Here is a 7,500-nt window from a genome sequence, read left to right as displayed (position 1 = left end):
GAATAATTTAGATCGTTAAGTTCCCAATGTTAACATTATCATACACAAGAACAGGTCAGTTTATGATTTCTAAACACATGTAGTGTAAATATGTGGATAACAAAACAAACACTTTATGTCAACCAATCAAAATTTTAGCTTCAAAGGAGGGGCGTGATTTCCTTATTATTATTACTATTATTATTATTACTATTATTATTATTATTATTATTATTATTATCATTATTATTATCATTATTATTATTATTATTATTATTATTATTATTATTATTATTATCATTATTATTATTATTATTATTATTATTATTATTACTATTATTATTATTATTATTATTATTATTATTATTAATATTATTATTATCATTATTGTTATTATTATTATTATCATTATTATCAATATTATCATCATCATTAATAATATTATCATTATAATTATTATTATTGTTGCTATTGCTATTATCATCACTATCATTATTACTATCATTTGTACTATTGTTATAATCATTAGCATTATTGTTGATATCATTGTTAGTGTTATTATTACCATTATCACTATTATTACTATTATTTATATTATTGTTGTGATCATAATTATCATTATCCTTCCCATTACCATCATTCTCGTGATAACAGTCATCATCATCAGCATCACTATATTATTTCGCTATCATTTCCTTCAGTACTGAAATTTCCATCGTTTCTGAACATTCAAAATTTTCACATTTCATGAATGCAAATTTCCGCATGGTCGTTTTCGCATTATGGCTCTCATGCAGTTCCGCTTTTATGCATTCAGAAAATTTATTTATTAATACTATACATTAAAAAAAATCTTATATTCATAATTATACATTTTGTTATGTTAGTTAAACGTGCATGAGTCCTCTGTGTTATGAGTTATTACATACATTGTTATACACTATATGTGCAGTATGTGAAATCCTCTTCGAGTGTATTTACATGAGTTATTATACATTGTGTATAAACTAGTTGAACGTGCATAGGTCCTCGTATGCTATACATAATTATATACATCTTTATGCGCTGTATATACATATTCACATATGCATGAATCCTTGTGATATACATTAATACACGCATTGCCATTTATTATGCATATTTACATGTGCATGAATCCTTTGATACACATTACTACATATATTATCATTTATTTTTCACTCACTTGCACCACGCGCATGGACCCATCTGTTATACATTATCATTATCTTATACATCAGTTACATGTATAAAGGTTCCTCTGTTGTACGCTTTGTACATGTAATGATACTTGATTTCTATGTTGTATTCTCTACCTGTTTGACCTTGACCATGTTGATTAAGTTTTGTCTAATATACTAATCATCATTTGTAATTTCTTCACTTTCACTTTTTTTTAAAGTATTCTTATTAGCATAATTGTGTTTTATATTCTCCTGTGTTCTTGCACTAGACATGACTAGATATGACTAGATATGACTTCCACATTTTTCAATTTTGTTCTGTTTCCTAAATCTGAAAGACTTTCGAGCTCTTTTTACGGATGTTTATGATAATCTTGTTATACTTCCTCACCTTTTTTGCTTTCTTTTAATCTGTCTGTCTGTCAGTCGTCTGTCCGGCTGGTGTCTGTCTGTCTGTCTGTCTGTCTGTCTGTCTGTCTGTCTGTCTGTCTGTCTGTCTCTCTCTCTCTCTCTCTCTCTCTCTCTCTCTCTCTCTCTCTCTCTCTCTTTCTCCCTCTGTCTCTCTTCCTTTCTCCCTCTCTCTCTCTCTCTCTTTCTCCCCCCTCTCTCTCTCTCTCTCCCTCTCTCTCCCCCTCTCTCTTTCTCTCTCTCTCGGTCTCACACACAAACACACTTAATCAAAGTCCACACACAGAACACTCAAACTTAACACCCTTCCCCTCCCCTCGCCTCCCCTCCCCTCGCCTCTCCTCCCCGATGAGGAACAAACACGAAATCCCCCTCCCCCTCCTTCCCCTCCTCCCCGTTACCCACTGATCCCTCCTCCTTCCCTTCCTACCCGTTCCCCACCCCTCCCTTTCCCTGTGCCGTGTTTAAGACTTCACACAAGCTGTTCCAGAGATCGTCATGCAGTGGACGAACCTCCCTTATTACAGGCCGGTGGAGAAGAGGGGGAGAGGGAGAGACGCGCGGATGGAGGGAGAGAGGGGAGGAGGAGAGCGAGGGAGGATTGGAGGGAGGGGTAGATGATGGGATGGAGGGAGAGAGGGGAGGAGGAAAGGGAGGGGGGGAGGAGAGAGGGAGGAGGAGAGGAAGGAGGGAGGGAGGGAGGGGAGGTGGAGAGGGAGGGAGGGATGGGAAGGAGGAAAAGAGGTTACTGATAGGAGAGAAAAGGCGTTGGCGGGAGGGAAGAAAGGGGGAGATAGAGGAATCGGGGAGGAAGAAGAGGAAAAGGAGGCAGGGAGAAGAAAGAGGGGAAGGATCGAGGGAGGGAGGAGGAGGACAATGAAATGAGGGAGATGGAGAGAGTGGTTTTGGATTGAAAGAGAGAGAAGGAGAAATGAAGAAGGGAGAAAGGGAAGGCGTTGATGGAGGAGAGAGGGAGGAGACACTGAGAAGAGACATACAGGGCGAGACAAGCAGCGGGCATTTGTAAACACATGTATACACTGACCCATTTATTAATAAAAGACATCGCCATTCCACAAAGCCATAAGAATCAACCAGAGCTATCTTTTACTGGATAAAACGCCTTCTTCGCAAGCACAGGAGGGTTTAGAGAGAGGGGGGGGGAGGGGAACCTGATGAGGTGAATGCTAGGTCTACCGCCTTGAGCTCCCTGGCGCCAGAGATCTGTTACGGACGCTCATGCGGGCTGACTCTCCCCTCCTCCCCCTCCCCCACAGCTCTCCCTCTCCCCTTTCCCCCTCTCTCGCCACCCACTCCCCCCCCCCACCTCACCGCCTCATGACTGCTCCCATTCATACAGAAAACCCCAGTGACCTCTCCTAACCCCACGAACCTCACGCAAGTCCGCAAACTCAAGCACTCATTGTCTCAACCCCACCAATTTTTAATACTTTTTATTTTCATTTTACTCATCTATTTATTTATCTATTTATTTATTTATTTATTTATTTATTTGATACCGAAAGCTATTACAAGTCCAACTTAAAAGAGGACAAGAAAACCACTCACGCACTCAAACACACACGCGCGTGTCTCTCACCCAACCTAATGCGAAGCGAGGCTGTGGGTACACACCTAATTTATCTACATTAATTACGGAGTAATTAACGATCTCTCTTTTATTAGCATGCAGCCTGTGATCGCCGGGCCTGCCAAAGAACGTGTGCGAGACGGAGGTGGGCGAGCAGCTACTTTGTTCGATGCATCACAACAGACAGGCGCGGTGTTGCAATACGGTGGTTGATTAATAAATTACATCACGTCAGGGAAGATTATCAGCAGTAATGCCTCGCTTGTCTCAGAGGTCGCGCCAGAGAGGGGTGGCTCCGCTCTGCGAATGTTTTTTTTTTTTTTGCTTTTTTGCTTTCCGTGTTTCTTGAGAGAGAGAGAGAGAGAGAGAGAGAGAGAGAGAGAGAGAGAGAGAGAGAGAGAGAGAGAGAGAGAGAGAGAGAGAGAGAGAGAGAGAGAGAGAGAGAGAGAGAGAGAGAGAGAGAGAGAGAGAGAGAGAGAGAGAGAGAGAGAGACGGACATCCATCCATCCATCCATCCATCCATACATACATACATACATACATACATACATACATACATACATACAGACAGACAGACAGACAGATAGCTCGATATATAGATAAATAGATAGATAGATCAGATAGATAGATAAACATAGGTAGACAGACAGATAAAACAAAGAGAGAGAGAGAGAGAAAGGGAAGGAGAGATACCATGCACGCCCATGCGAGTGCATGCGTTTATGCGTCTGCCTGAATCTGCTCACATCCGTGTATGCTGAATAGTGTGGCATTTCCCCTTTCCCTCAGTTGTTCAGTATGTCAGTAGTTCATCGTCTTCGGCTATGCGTGTTCAGCTGAGTTTAGCGTCGTCCTTAAGTTCAGTGTCCTTGCTCGTGTGTCCTTAATTGGGGTTCTCTCGTAGTTTGTTCCTGGTTGGGTGGACTTCGTTCTGTGTTTTTTTTTTTTTTTTTTTTTAAGATTATATTGCGTTTCTGGGACTGTTTACGTCTTTGAAGAGGATATTTATGATAATTCTTTTTGTATAGTTTTCTTCGTTTGTTTTGTGTGTCTGGTTGAATGTTCGTGGTTGAAGCACTCTGGTTGGATAATGATGGATGGGTGTGACTATGTGGGTCTGTGTGGTTGAGAGCCATTGGTTGAATTCCTTTGATTCTATGTTACTGGTTGAATCTCTTTGGTTGAGTGGGGATTGAATGAGTTTCTCTGGTTGAGTGAGGTTGGATGTGTCGTTCCGGTTGAGTGGGGTTGCTTGTGCCTTTTCAGCTGAGTGGGTTTGGTTGTCTTTTCGGTTGAATGGATTTCTTTCTGGTTGAATGGGTTTCTATCTGGTTGAGTGGGTTCCATTTTGGGGTGACGTGGGTTCCTTTTTGGGGTGACGTGGGTTTCTTTCTGGCTGAGTGGGTTTCTTTTCGGTTTGGGTTTGCTTGGATTCGCTCGCGTCTCCCCGGCTGAGGGTGGCGGGTTGAATCTCGGGCCGAGCGTCCTCAAACTGCGCCTCCTCCTACTTACACAACGTTAGTGCATCTTTGTCTCTCTCTGTCTCCCCTGAATGACAATGTGCAACCCGCCAGCGCACTCAAGGTCGAAACAGCTGTTGATATTAGCTGGCAAAACCGACCTAATATGACCCAACCCTCCCCTCCTACTCCTCCCCTCACCCACACCTCCCCCCCCCCACTCAACGCCCTGGCCTGCGAGGCAGAAATCATTACTCCGATATCGTGACAACAATTAATAATAAAGAGTCGGTTTCGGACTTCGTGCACCGCGAGCGACGGCCACCCGAGGGAAGGATGAACTCAGGTGGATACCCCGTCCCCTAGGAGAATGGAAGAAAGACAAAGAAAAGGAAGAAGAAGAAGAAGAGGAAGAAGAGGAAAGAAGAAGAAGAGGAAGAAGAGGAAGAAGAGGAAGAAGAAGAGGAAGAAGAAGAAGAAGAGGAAGAAGAGGAAGAAGAAGAGGAAGAAGAGGAAGAAGAGGAAGAAGAAGAGGAAGAAGGGAAGAAGAGGAAGAAGAAGAGGAAGAGGAAGAAGAGGAAGAAGAAGAGGAAGAAGAAGAAGGAGAAGAAGAAGAAATATACAGCTCTAGAATTATTCTCCTTTGCTCTACTGATGAGAATATCGAGAGTCAGATAAAATACATACATACATACAAACATAACTCATACTTATACATATATATGCACATACATACATACATGCATACATACATACATACATACATACATCATACATACATAATTATATATATGAATACATACACGCATACGTACGACGGAGACAGATAGACTGGCAGACAGGCAGAGAGCCCGAGAAAAATGAGAGAAGGGAAATGTATTTATCATTCAGTCTATCCATCTATCTATCTATCTATCTATCTATATCTATATCTATCATATACACCTACCTATCTATCTATATCTATATATCTATCTATCTATACCTACTTTTCTATTTATCTATCTATCTATCTATCTTTCCATCTACGTACATCATATTTCCCTATCTCTCTATATCATACCTATCTATCTACCCATCTACACAGAACAAGGACACAGAACGCTATTCCCTTCGCTTGAGCCTCCCCCCCCCCTTCCTTCCTTCCTTCCCCGAAACAGGAACGAAACGGGAAAGGGTCGCCGCGTGCCATCCCCGCGCCCCTCAAGTATCGGAACTCCGCGCTGCGTGACGTCGGCGCTGCTGCGGCCACAAGGTCATCTTGGCACGATAGCGCCTCAGAGGGGACGGAGAAGACCAGTTAGGCACCGTGCCAGGCCCTCTCGATATCATGGTCATCCAAATATATATCTTTTTTGGGGGGGATAATATTTTTGCGAAAGTATTTTTTATTTTTTTCTAATTCATATCAGTTACATGTAGATCAAAGAGTATTGAGTTAGAGGTTTTAAACCAAGTAGATAAACTTTTTTTTCTTTCAGTAAACATATGTGCATTAAGGCCTAATTTCAGCAAAATATCAACCCTAATTTAGTAAACTCATATTTCATTACAGCTCGTATCAGTAGACCCTAATTTCAGCAAAACCGAATTCAGTAAACCCTTATTTCAGCAAAGTCCAAACTCAGTAAACCCCGTTTCAGCCAAGTCCAAAATCAGTCAACCCCATTTTAGCAAAGTCCAAATCAGTCAACCTCCTTTCAGCCAAGTCCAAACTTAGTAAACCATTATTCCAGTCAAGTCCAAACTCAGTGAACCCCTTTCAGCCAAGTCCGAATCAGTCAACCCCACTTGCGGGGGCCCCCAGTTTCTCGCATGCCGGAGCAGTGGGGTCACGAGGCTGGGCCCCGAAACCCGCCCCTCAAACAAGTACAGTGATCGCGTGATGCAAATGGTACAACAGTTATGAGCTGAACAAGCCTCCTTCCTCCTCCTCCCCCCCTCTCTCCCTTCCTTCCCTCCCACCTCTGCTCTCTTTCTGTCTCTCGCTTTATTTTTCTTTTTTTTTCTCTTTCTTTTCTCCTGTCTGCCTGCTGTCTGTCTCTAATACTCTCTCATTCTCTCTCTCTCTCTCTCTCTCTCTCTCTCTCTCTCTCTCTCTCTCTCTCTCTCTCTCTCTCTCTCTCTCTCTTTCCCCCACATTCCCCTACACCCTCTCTCCCTCTTTCACCACAAAGCTCCTTCCTCCCCCTCTCTTCTCTTCCTTTCCTCCGCACTCCCCTTCCGTCTCCCCTTCTCCCCCTCTCCCTCACTCCTTCCTCCCCCTCTCCCTCACTCCTCCCTCCCCCTCTCCCTCACTCCCCCCGCCTCCCCTCCTACCGCAACATACCTCCCCCCTCCCACCCTTACTCTTAGAGTGTCTGCATCACGTGCGACCTCTTTCGTGGACCCCTCCCCTTCCCCCCCCTCCTCCCCCTTTCTCTCTTCCAGGACACCCCCCCCCCCTCGCGTTTCCTCACCAGCCCCTCTCCTCCCCTCCCTCCCCCCACCTCCTTCGTACGGAATAACATCTCTTCGCTTCTCGTTCTAGATCACAGACAGGATTAATGTTATTCATGTCACTGCTCTTCCATTAAGTGGGACAAAAGGGAGGGGGAGAGATGCATACATATGCATAATACATACATATACATACGTATACATACATTATGCATTCATATTCATACGTACATACATATACATACATAAACATACATACATATACATACATAAACATACATAAACATACATATACATACATATACATACATACACATACATACATACATACATACATACATACATACATACATACATACATACATACATACATACATACATACATACATACATACATACACACACACACACACGCATATG

This window comes from Penaeus monodon, chromosome 16, assembly GCF_015228065.2.
Source record: "Penaeus monodon isolate SGIC_2016 chromosome 16, NSTDA_Pmon_1, whole genome shotgun sequence".
Classification (NCBI taxonomy): domain Eukaryota; kingdom Metazoa; phylum Arthropoda; class Malacostraca; order Decapoda; family Penaeidae; genus Penaeus; species Penaeus monodon.
The sequence above is the reverse complement of the archived record's forward strand: the minus strand, read 5'-3'. Positions refer to the sequence as shown.